This window comes from Pteropus medius, unplaced genomic scaffold (genome assembly GCF_902729225.1).
Source record: "Pteropus medius unplaced genomic scaffold, Ma_sr-lr_union100, whole genome shotgun sequence".
NCBI classification, from domain to species: Eukaryota; Metazoa; Chordata; class Mammalia; order Chiroptera; family Pteropodidae; genus Pteropus; species Pteropus medius.
The window spans coordinates 2564001-2576102 of NW_024340692.1; the positions used below are offsets into that span (position 1 = coordinate 2564001).

General features: G+C 34.9%; 1 pseudogene; it reads right to left on the reverse strand.

Moving 5' to 3' along the window:
• Nucleotides 1-11431: 11431 nt before the first annotated feature.
• On the reverse strand, nucleotides 11432-11550 carry LOC120599519 (uncharacterized; annotated as a pseudogene).
• Between the last annotated feature and the right edge of the window lie 552 nt (nucleotides 11551-12102).

Consider the following 12102-nt stretch of genomic DNA (forward strand, 5'->3'; position numbering starts at 1 on the left):
AAGTCCAGGAAAGAGACCATGAGTATCAAATATTCAAGGGATTAGTGGGACCTGTTCCCCTAACAAGCTGTAAATCTGTACCTAATTTCAGGATTTCTATTATCTGACTCATAAAACACTGAAATGGCCATAACAAGAAAACCCAATTTGCTAAAGAAATAGCACACGTTTACATTTTAGCACATTTTTATTTACCTTTATAATCTCCCCCCCAACTGTGCTAGTGTCAAATGAAGTATGAGGTAATGTTTGCACCTAGTCAACAGTCTTCAATTCCAGACATCTGTAATAAATTTTTTTTTAAGGCCAAATGCTGGTACTTGCATACACACCTGGAGTTTGAAATAAGTTATTGTGCTGCGGTGCCACACTCTCACAGTTTGCTAGCACAGGCAAAGGGGAAGGGCTCACCTGAAACTCGAACCTCTGCAGGGACAACGAGCAGAATTTCAAATGGATCTCCTCATCTATCCTCTTTAAATTCACCACAATCTTAATTTGCACGTGCATCTTTTCTTTGAAAAGTTCAGGTGACTGAAAATAAAGACTAAAGAACGTTTATTTACACAATGATAGTGGATTACGGATCATTCTTGCTTTCTGTTATTTGTTCATATAGAGTTTTCCACTTATGCCTGCTGCTTTTTACTTAGGTAGTACTCAGAACTATTTCTTTTGGGTATCTCTTCCCAAATTCCTGGACTTGCACCATGAGGACAACGGAGCGGAATGAACGGGGCTCCCTCCCCACTGAAACACTTGGGAACATGAGGCTGGCACTCTAATATTTCTTAAAATATACCCCTGAAAACCTTTTTGCATTCAAGAACTTAAAGACTCCAAGAAATATCCAAGAATAAACAAAACCGTGTGCAAAGAACTGATTACTTGTTGGTCAATTGCTTTCCTGTACACGTTAATTGATTTTAAATTTTCCTTCACAATTTTCAGGCTGATAAGTATAAAACCACTTATTATTCTTGCCCATTCAGCATGTGTGTTGACCGGGGCTGAGAGGAACACTGTAACAAGAGTAGGCCTGGATTCTGGTTTATCACTGCCAAAGCATTTCAGATTCTTCAGGTATATTTCCTCTTGTATAAAATGAAGAAGTTGGTGTCTGCAATTCAGGGTAACAAAAAATTCAGGCATTTCTCTTTAAAGAAATTATCAAATGGACATGAGAACCTCTCTGAGTCTCTCGTTTTGCTCATTTATAAAATGAAGGAAATGGATATGTTCTCTAAATTTACTTCTCATGTGATATTTAGAGATTACAGCATCTCATGTACAATTATGCAATTTATGTAAAGTGCAGAGGAAAATTTCTTTTCACTAAGTTGCATCTACTCAAACTCAATAAGGCAAAATGTTTCTCCATTCAATCGATCCATTTCCTCCTTGCCTTAAATATTGCAAGCTAATTCTTACCTTTATGTTTTAGTCCAAGTACCTCTTTTTGCAATAGTCAGAACTATAAAGTGTTTTATTTTCCCTGTGGTTAAATCTGTCCATTTGTACTTTATGATACGTGGAGGAAAAGAAACACTGTTGTAACTATTTTAAATGTTCTTATTAGTTACCTTTTCAAAGGAAGTTTTAACATTGGGAAAATATATTTCAGCCATGAAAAACATGTAAGAAGCTTCTGTAGTAAATAGGGTGATTATTTTACTTTATTCAACATTTTATTAAATAACAGCTACTAGGAAAGAGAAAGAGATATCAGAGTGAGTACTCAAGCACATGCTGAAAAATTAAATTGTGCCCCAATCTCTTAAGCAACTCAAAGAGTGGTGGAATCAGGAGGAACAAACTGAATTCTATCTCTTCGTGTTCACATAGAAAGAAAATAAGTATACACTTCTGAGCTCTTTCCGTGTTAGGTTTCATTCTAACTACTTTCACAAAACTATCCTCTCACAAAAATGATTTTATCCTCATCTCAAGAAATGAGAAAATTGAAAATTTAAGTAACAATTAAAATAATAAAGGCAGATAAGATTAAGGTCAGAATTTTGATCCAGGCCTCCAAACTCTTACCACTAGGGCATAGCCTAAATGAGAACTAGAATATACCCACCAACTTATTTCAAAAGGAAGAAAAATTTTAAAGTATCTGAAAATGCCTAACGGCTGAGGATTCTAATATCATAATTTTGTGACCAAATATCTAGACCTTTCTGCAGTTTGGTCTCTGATCCTTCTAGAGTGACTAGGAGGTTTTGAAACTCTGACTCTGATGACCAGCACTCTTTGCATTGTCCATATTACCACAAAATTTGTTTTACTATTTTTTTTTGCAGACTCTAAGGAAAATCGAGGCATTGTCCCCTGCCTTATGACCCATCCCTCCTCTGCTGACCATGTCTTATGACTTCAACTGTTGGCCATCCCCAGTGACTCTACCTGCTGACAGTGAGTCAGTAGAAACTACTCACTGTTCTTATCCCACAACCCCACCTGCTGACCACTGAGTCAGCAGACCCTTGAACGTCCAGCTGCCCCCACCAGTCAGAAAATGAATGATGTAAGTTTATGATCTTGTTTCTCTAGCAATTCATTTCTTTGACTCTCACCTTTAAAACCCTTGCTTTATTCTTCCCACCTTAGAGTATGTCTTCTGTTCACACCAAAGGCTACTTTCTCTGATTTGCAAATATCAGAATAAAACTCTTTTATCCCTCAGAAAAGTCCTGTGGAATCTTCTTTTATACTGCCATCAGAAGAACAGATTTATTTCTCTGAATCTTGCCCTCCTCCTGGAGAGTAATGTGACAATCTGTCCAAAAATTCATAATTCATAGACAGAGCAATTTCCACTTCTAGAAATAAATCCTCTAGAAATAGTCACATAAGTGCTTAAGTGTAAAAAATCAAGTATGTTACTCACAGCAAGGTTTAAAATAGAAAAGCTGGAAATAGCATACATTGGTACCTTGCTCTTATAAAGTATGGTAAATCTCTATAATGGAATATTAAACAATCTTTATAGGTAAAATCTATAAGAATAAATGCCCAAAAGAGTCCAACAAAAGAAAAAGGTTTTAAAACAGCACGTGTCATATCCCACTTAATCAAATATTAATAGATAATAACAGAGAGATAAAGATACATAAATCAGTAAAATCCATCAGTCATCAGGCAGGATACGTCAACCTGCTAACAACTGCAATCAGTGTTTCACTTTATTCCTTAAATATGTTTGCATTCTGGATTGTGTGTCACTTTTATAAATAGGAAAAAAAACCCAACCTTTTAATTTTGGAAATGAAAAAATAAAATCACAGGAACCTGGCAATTGTCAAAGTTTTTGGTATTCTTGAGAATGTTTCTTAAACACATACCAAAAGAGGCCATCTGTGATTGCTTTCAAAATAATATTCAATTAACTAAAGTTATAAGTTAAAAGTTCTAGCACTTAAAGTGAATTTATAAATATCATCTATGAATATCATTATTATAAACCAAATATATATTTTTAAAATAACCTAGGGAGGATTCGATTAGCATTCGGTCTCATTTACAAAATTAGATTATTAAACCCCTTAAACATTTCAAATTGCATTTTTTTTATTTAATATGTGCTATTTTTGGTTTGCAAACTTCAAAAGCCTAACAAACAAAACATTCCTTGGTTATTAATCCTAATAAACCTAGTCAATTAGACATAAATATGATCTCTCTCAAGTTCTTTTAATAGTCCAATTCTGTCTATAAATTTAGCCAAATTACCTTATTATCCTTCAATTTTAAAAATCTCAAGTCCAGAACTAATTAATTACACATTTTAAATTGGAATCACAAGGTTAGTCGATTAAATAACATCAAATTCTCTTAAACATTAACAATGATTTTAAACACTAACCACATATAGAGCTTATTCCCAAATGCAATGCAAAATTTTAATACAATGTATTTTTAAAAATATGTATTTAATGTTAAATTTTAAGGGTTAAAAGACACACCCAGTAAGAAAGAGGTTCTCAGTCCTAACTACATATTATAATCACCTAACATTCTGTAAAGGAAAAGAATAATGACCAAAGCCTAACTCCAATGTAGCCCACTTAACTCAGAATCTCTGGGGATGATTTTTTTCCTTTCAAAGCTTTTCAGGTGATGGTAATATGTAGCCAGTGTTGAGAACCTCTAAGGAAATGAAACTCTGTTCTAAGGAAATGATTATATCAACCCCAAAAGAACTGGCTTTACCATCTCGGTGGGAAGTGGCAATAAACTGACACTGCTTATTCTGATGGGTTTTTGGGAGCTGGCCATGAGGCTGAATGCTCCTGCAACTTGAGACAGGTGAGTCCCTTTAAACAGTTCATTCCTTACAAATGCAGTGGTATTGTAGGCAGGTTACACTTTTAACTGATTCTGTCATTTGAATTGAGTCTGCAAGTTCATACACTTGGTTTGCTAGTCTATTTCCTGCTTGATTTTATTCTTATTTCTATTTATAGTCTTCCTACCTGGTGGGGCCATAACTCTTATATATATTTAAATTATTTGACCGAAAGCTGTATGATTTTCAAGGCTTAATCACAAAACTAATGCCACATCAGTAGTGAATGTGTATAACGGGAAGCCGACATATTTAAAGTATAAAAATTATGGGTATAGAAAATATATAAGAAGTGTGATTTATCCATGAATTGTGCCTTTTCTCTTTTGTAGGAGGATCTAGTTGCTTTTGCTCCAAGGGCATATCCTAATACCTCATCCCTGAGCTTTTGTTTCTTTACCTGCAGAAGTCAAGGCTAAAGTCCACCCATGTGGGGGAAGTCTTACACACTAAATGAGTGCCCTAATGGCTACATCCTACAGTAAGAATAACCTAGAATTAAACCCTGCCACCCATCTCTCATCAGTTTCCAGGGACTGAACAGAAAGATGCCTTGGTACAGAGCAGGAGAAAAAGGACAAAAAGAGCCTTATCTAAACAGGTGTGGTCACAGATTGGACCTTGAGTAGACCTGTACCTTGAATGCCAGCAGCCTGAGTGGGCCAGGAAACCTCAGCCATAAATATATGCAGGTGCTTTCTAAAGAGAGTGTCCCAGGTGCTGGGCAGAAGAAAATGCAAAGCATCTTTGAAGACGGGCACTTTCATTCTAGACCATAAAGCTGGCTCACACACTTTCCAAGGCTGATAACATGTGAGCAGTGAAAAAAAATTTTTAATTAATTTTGTTATTAGTATTTATGCCTACAGCACCTGGTCTTCCTAGGTGGTCTCCCATCCATGTACTAACCAAGCCTGACCCTGCTTAGCTTGTGAGGTCAGACATCGGGCTTGTTCAGGGTGGCAAAGCTGTAGACCACGAGCAGTGAAAATTAATAAGGCCCACAGGAAACAAGGCAATATGAGCCAAAACCAACATTCAAAAAAAAAAAGAAAAAAAGAAAGAAAGAAAGTAGAAAGAGTCCTGCAGAGACTTTAGATAAAAAAAAAAAATTATCAAAATAACTGAGTGCCATCTTTAATGAAATAAAAGACAAGCTTGAAAATATCTCCAGTGAACAGGGAATCACAAAAAATGGCAGAGATGGTTTCAGAAGAGTCAAGTGGGAGTGCTAGAAATAAAAAATATAAACGTCAAAAAGTAAAATCTGACAGCCATGTTTGGAAACACAAGTGAGAACCAGTGAACTGAAAGATTAAAAAGAAAAAAAGAATCAGAAAACACTGTCCAGAAAGTGGCATAAAAAGACAAAAAAGATGGAAGATATGGAATATGATGGGATATGGAGGACATAGGGAGAAGATCTAACCTAGTTCTGACTGTAATCCAGGTAGGAAAGTGCACAGATACTGTGGTTTGAATTGTTTTTTTCCCCTATAAACTAAACAACAAAAGGATGACATCCTCCTGATCGATGATCATGTTTAAGCAGTTAAAGGGTATCTTTTGGACGGGCATATTCAAATATGCAGGCAAAAGAACCACTAAAACATAAGTAAATTTTATAAGACAAAATTGAATAGAAGCCCCATTTAAATTTGTAGAGCTACTTAAGCTTGGCCACACTTTAAAAACAGCCATTGACATGGAAAAAATTACTTTAATAAAGTCATAAATATTTACCTTTCCAATAACAGCACAAGTATTTTGTAGATTAAGGATTTTTCTCTTTTAAAAAATTTTATACTCATGGGTTAATTGTGAACCAATTTTAAAACTCTTAAGACTTTTAATTAGCCATGACTGTGTGTATCCTAGATTTAAAAGCCCATTTAAAATCAGAGTTAAATGAGCATTGATAGTTATCAGGCATTTGGAGGCTAATGAGCCAAAACAAATTTAAGTCACTAGTTCGGAGATTCTAAGGAATTTGTTCTTGTCAGATGAGAAGATGAGGCATTATTCTTCAAAGCCAATAGCTGGCTCCAGAGAAGAAGGTTATTTTAATGTTCAAAGAATACTTGGCAGTTTGTTTGCACCTTTACCTCATTCCCCCAAAACTTAATTGGATAATGTTATGATGCTACATTTTCTCATACCTGATTACCCATCACACAACAAATGGCATGTAGGTCATATTTCAAAAATCAAAGTCTTGGTATATAAACAAAATTAGTTATTTATGTGTTCATGTGTATGCGTGCAAATACATATACATGTACTAGTAACCAAATTTACTAAACAGCAAATATATATGCAAATGTTCAGTAAAGCATTAAAGCACAGCATATCTATAATTATATATATCATTCAGCTTATCATTTTCTATGCTCCAGTAACTGTACTGGACACATTAAACTTTATTTCAACCCTCAAAAAGCAGAGTTTCATGGGGAAGACACATAAGCAGACCATTTTTGCTCAGTGCAATGCTAGAGGTATACTTAGGCAATAGAAAATTGCAAAGACAGAATTAAGCACATGGTATCTATCAGTGGAACATAAGGGCACCTAATCCAATCTAAGGGGCAGAGGGGAGTAAAACCATGGACAACATCCTGGAAAAGATGATACAGGAGCTGGACCTGAAGGATGAAGGAGAATGTCTGACTGAGAAGAGGAATGTCATTCTCTATATGAGACAACAACGGCCCGGAAGGGAGGTCAATGTAGCAGTCTGAGCATCTACGCAGCTCTGAATCACAGAAGCATAAAATTAAGGTGATGAGGAAAAGGGACAAGCTGTCTAAGGACAGGGTGCTCAGGGCAGGTCACCACAAGGCCTGTACTCCATGCCCAAGTGTTGTGTTTTCACCCTGAGGACAATGAGTTATTGAAGGATTTTAAACAGAAGAACTGGCACAGATACTCATGTGAATACCTTGACCAGGTAAGGAGGATATTCCCATGTTCCGAATAACAGCTAACGAGGTGGTCACAGTAAAAAGTTGAGGGGATAGTTTTGAGGATTTGCTGATAAGATATAATGGGCCCATGTAGGATGAGTCTAAGATGGCTCTCATGGTTTGTTTGTTTGTTTTGAGGTAATTGGACAGATGGTTGAATATTAATTGAAGTAGAAAATAATGATGGCCTAAAATGGGACCTGAGGAAAGATGGGGCCACATTCAATAACAAAAAAATCAGTCTTAAAACCCAAGTGGAGATGTATAGCAGCCATGTGAATACACCACTGGAAGATTAGCCAAGAGCTGAAAGCTGATGAACAAGATCGTCCCAAAGGTATAAGGTAAGGTTATTAACTATCATCTATGATTGTCACTATTTTTTCTCTAGGTCGTTAGGTAAAGAAGGACTTAAATCTAAACTTTAAAAGGAAAAAGCAACAGCACCAGATAAAGGACATTTAACACTGAAACCAAGTGAAACCTCAGTGGACCTTACGACACACTGGTCTAAATCAGCAACTAAAATACAGCCTGGCCTTATTACTTGAGAGAAATACATTGCCAGGTCATTGACTCTGCATGTAAACCATTTGTAGAACATTTCATAGGAGATAAATGTGGAAAATATATCTTCCTTTAATATATCCCTCCTTTTGCCCAGGAAAATAAAGGATGCACATTTAATGTACTTGAACAGTGTCACATGGGATAACCCCACATCACTCAATTTTAGTGTGTAAAGCCACATATGCATGTACACATTCTCACGCACACTGTCTACGTGAAAATTCCAGCATTTTCTTTGTTTTCACATGTTCCCCTAAGCCTTCACTTCATTAGATACGTGGACTTATTCTGTGGAAACTCTAAGCAAACCCTTGAATTAACATAACATTTTTTCACGAGAATTAAAAAGGGAATCTGAAGAAACAGAAATTTAATAATCTTCTATTTTAAAAAGATGTGTGTCTATTCTAAACACTTTATAATAGTGTAATATAACGAAACATGATACTCTATTTTATCATTTTATCTTTTCCAAAGTGTATATACAAGAGTTTATGTGCTTGTATCTTTAAGAAAACTGGGGCCCTGGTTGGGCTTTATTGGAAATATGTAAATTGTCCATAGGGGTGAAGCATTTACATTATTTCATATACTAATATACAGCATTGTGACTTTTCATCTTAGTGCTGTGATTTATGAATTATTTTCATGATTTTACTTTTACCAAAAAAAATTTCATTTTAGATTTTTAATACAGCATGTAATATAGACTCAACCAAAAATTTGTATATGGCTAAAATAATTTTTATAAAATTATTTTCTACTTTGTTACTATTATAAATATTAGACTTCAAAAAGTATATATTCAGCTTACTAAAAACACTATTCTGTTCAACAAGAATAACTTAATAACATGTGGATAAGAAATATGTTTTCAGAAAGCATGTTTTAGAACTAGGTGTTATATATCATTTAGTATACCACTCAAGTCTTTCTTCCAATCTCTTTCTTAGACAATAAATAGCATTTAATACTTAGCAGAATTTCATGTACATTTCTTAAGCTCTGGAAAAAAAAGGTAAGATGTGTAAAGGAAAGCATATTACTGTGCAAGACCTTAAATCCTTCTAAAGGGTGTTGATTTACTAATTCCTTTTTGTTTATTAGAATATGACTGAATGATGTGTCTGAAACCAGATATGATATGAAGGCAAAGTCAGCCTCCTCTACCTCAAATCTTCTTTCCTCACATCTCAGCCCCATTTACTACTCCAGGAAGGGCAGTCACATTGTTGTCCCTTCTAAGGAAGGGTAAAAACTTAATGAATATCATTCTCTAATAATATATCTCCTTCCTATTTCCTGAAAAGCTCACTTCTCCCAATAGAAAAAAATTGATTTTAACTCGCAATGGAGTAAACACTTCATTTCTGTTGTGTTCTTTGACATTTATGCAGAGTTGGTATCTATGCAAATTATCAAAATTAGGTTTAATACATACATGTGAAGAAAAAGTTCTAGGCAGTAATATAATTCAATAAGTGCTTAAAAGCATAGGAGGGGGAACAAAGTTTTATTATACAGAACTCCTGAAGCACAATTTAGAAAGAGGAGTCAAAAGAAAGAAGCACATCAGATATATTTTATGAGTCAATGCAATTAAAAGCCAGTACTTGAAGTAAAAAAAAAAATCCTATATGAAATGTCACTGAAGTTGTTATATACCATTTGGCATTTAAAGAAATTATGTTTATATCCCAGTGAAAAGCTGTCAATATATTAAAGTCTTTCAAAGATCTTTCCAAAATAACTGATAATCAAAATTAATTTATGGATGTTGGTTTTAAAATGGCATGGTGCTACCTAGTGTGTAACACAGCCTTTATTAACATTATACTAAAATCTTTATGAAGATCCATAAATAGACAAAGTCAAACCAGCTCCAATACGTGAGAATAACAAATTTCCAGACTCTAAGAGAAAATTCTAGTAACTATATTACTAATGGAAATAAACTAAGAACCAAACATCAGTAGTCAATACCGACTTCCCCATCTGAAACAAAGCACATTCACCATTCTAAATGAATTTGGAAAAATAATTTCATCTGCCCTGCTCTGCCCAGCTTTTGGCTGGCAGTCCTAATCAGGAAGTTGGGCAGCTATACCTTTACAGCGTGAGCAAGCAATCTGATGTCCAGCATGCTGTTCTTGTACCATCCTCTCAGTTCTTCTGTTCTGACATATTTAAAAACTGTAATAATACTCAGGAAGAAAATGCATATACAGATACACACACATCCCAGAAAAAGGATGGAACTGCTAGTGGCACATGTGTTCTGGGAGGGGTAGAATCAACATGTATAGTATGACAAGATCGTACTGGGTAGAGATATGATGAACCCAGTACACACTAAGATCTGTAGTCTTCAATGTAATCAGTTCAGTTTCAGAGAACCAGGAAGAAAGTAAGAGGAGATTTCTCCTCAAACAACTACAGCTATATTAAACAAATGTCTGTTCAACAAGATTGCATTAAGAGCAGTGCATAGCAACTTGCCCTCCGGTTGTATAACAGAAAATGAGATCCGACAGTTCACAAGAGGTCAGTGAACAAGGCCAAGAGCAAGCTACACACCCAGTATATTGGCAAATACCAAGTCTGGATAGACTTTTCATTGTCCCAAGATGAATAAACAGGAAAAAAAAAAAACCTTAGGCAAAACAAGAAATATTTGACAACATTTGGAGAAAATGTACAAAGTGTATATACTTAAAAATTATTTACTACAGGAACCAAAAGAATATTTCGGAAAACCAGTTGAAGTCCTCAAAAGACACAAAAAGACTCCTATGAATCAGGAACCAAAATCTATAAGAAAGAAAAGGCTGAGGTAAAGTAAACTAAGATAAAGTAGGATGACAAGAAAAGTAAAAATCTTATTATAGGTTTATAATCTACATTGGAAGTACTTAACCTCCCTAAATTCCATTTTCATCATCTAAAAAGTCAATATAATAATGCATTTACTAAGCAACTTAGAGACAAATCTAAATTAGGAACATAAGAATAGCAAACTATGGCAAATTAGCTTGGTAAAAATTAGCTTGGTAAAAAGACTGACATTAACCATATAGTTATAAGTAATGTGACAACAGGAACCTAAGTTGGTATAAGTTGTCTGAAATTTCGCAGAAAAAAAAAGAGCCTTAAAATGGAATATAAAAGGAATTCCCAGAAATTTCAATTCTAGGAATGAATATTTCCATTTGTTTCCTACCTATGTCTACTGAAAACTCTAAAGACAATGATCAACCAGTAGCAATAGGCTTTCCTTGGTGCCTATATTATGGTCCCAAAATATCATTCTCACTAAAAGAAATTATGGCTTTTGGAGAAATATCTGAATTCAGTCTATCTGAATTTCAATAATAATAAACATTTCAATGGACTGAAACCCAAATACCTTTAAACCCATGAGTTCATAATGACATTTTAAAATATTGGTCACTTTTTTTTTTTTTTTTAGATGAGGCAACCCTTGGTTGACCTCACAAATTGCAAGGACCTTGTCAGCTTACAATCCCTTATTTTTTATTTTTTATGCCTACAGCACCTGGCCTTCCTAGGTGCTCTCCCATCCAAGTACTAACCAGGCCCAACCCTGCTTAGCTTCCAAGATCAGACGGGGTTGGGCTTGTTCAGGGTAGCATGGCCGTAGACTGGTCATGTTTAAAAGATGATAAAAAACTAAGTCATTATCTTGGTAACTGTGAAATAAAATATTAAGCGCTTATTTTTTCTTATATGAACTATATCACTATGTAATCAAACAACAGAATGAGGGGAAATATCTCTTCAAAAGGGAATCCAACTAATAATTGGTAGTAATTGACCCACTCTGTTCTCACTAGAGGTTAAGTAAAATTTAAGACTTAGACAAAGTAATCCAATAAATAAATGAAAAAGAAATGCTGGAATTAGAATGTCACCATTTGCATCCTTCAGTAGATGAAGAGATATAAGCATTAACATTTACTAAAATCATGAAACAGAAAGACAAGACATTATAGGCTACAAGTGACAGTCTTGCCGAAAAGAAAGAACCAGAGTCTGATCCGGTCTCTTGGTCCAGTAGCCAATTTGCAGAAATATCAAGGACAGAGGACTGAGTTGAACTGTACCATGAATAGGCAATCAACAAAACCCAAATGAGAGAAATACTACTGGTCAAATGGCCCTGTTTTATAATGGAAAATTGTAAGAAAGAAATCA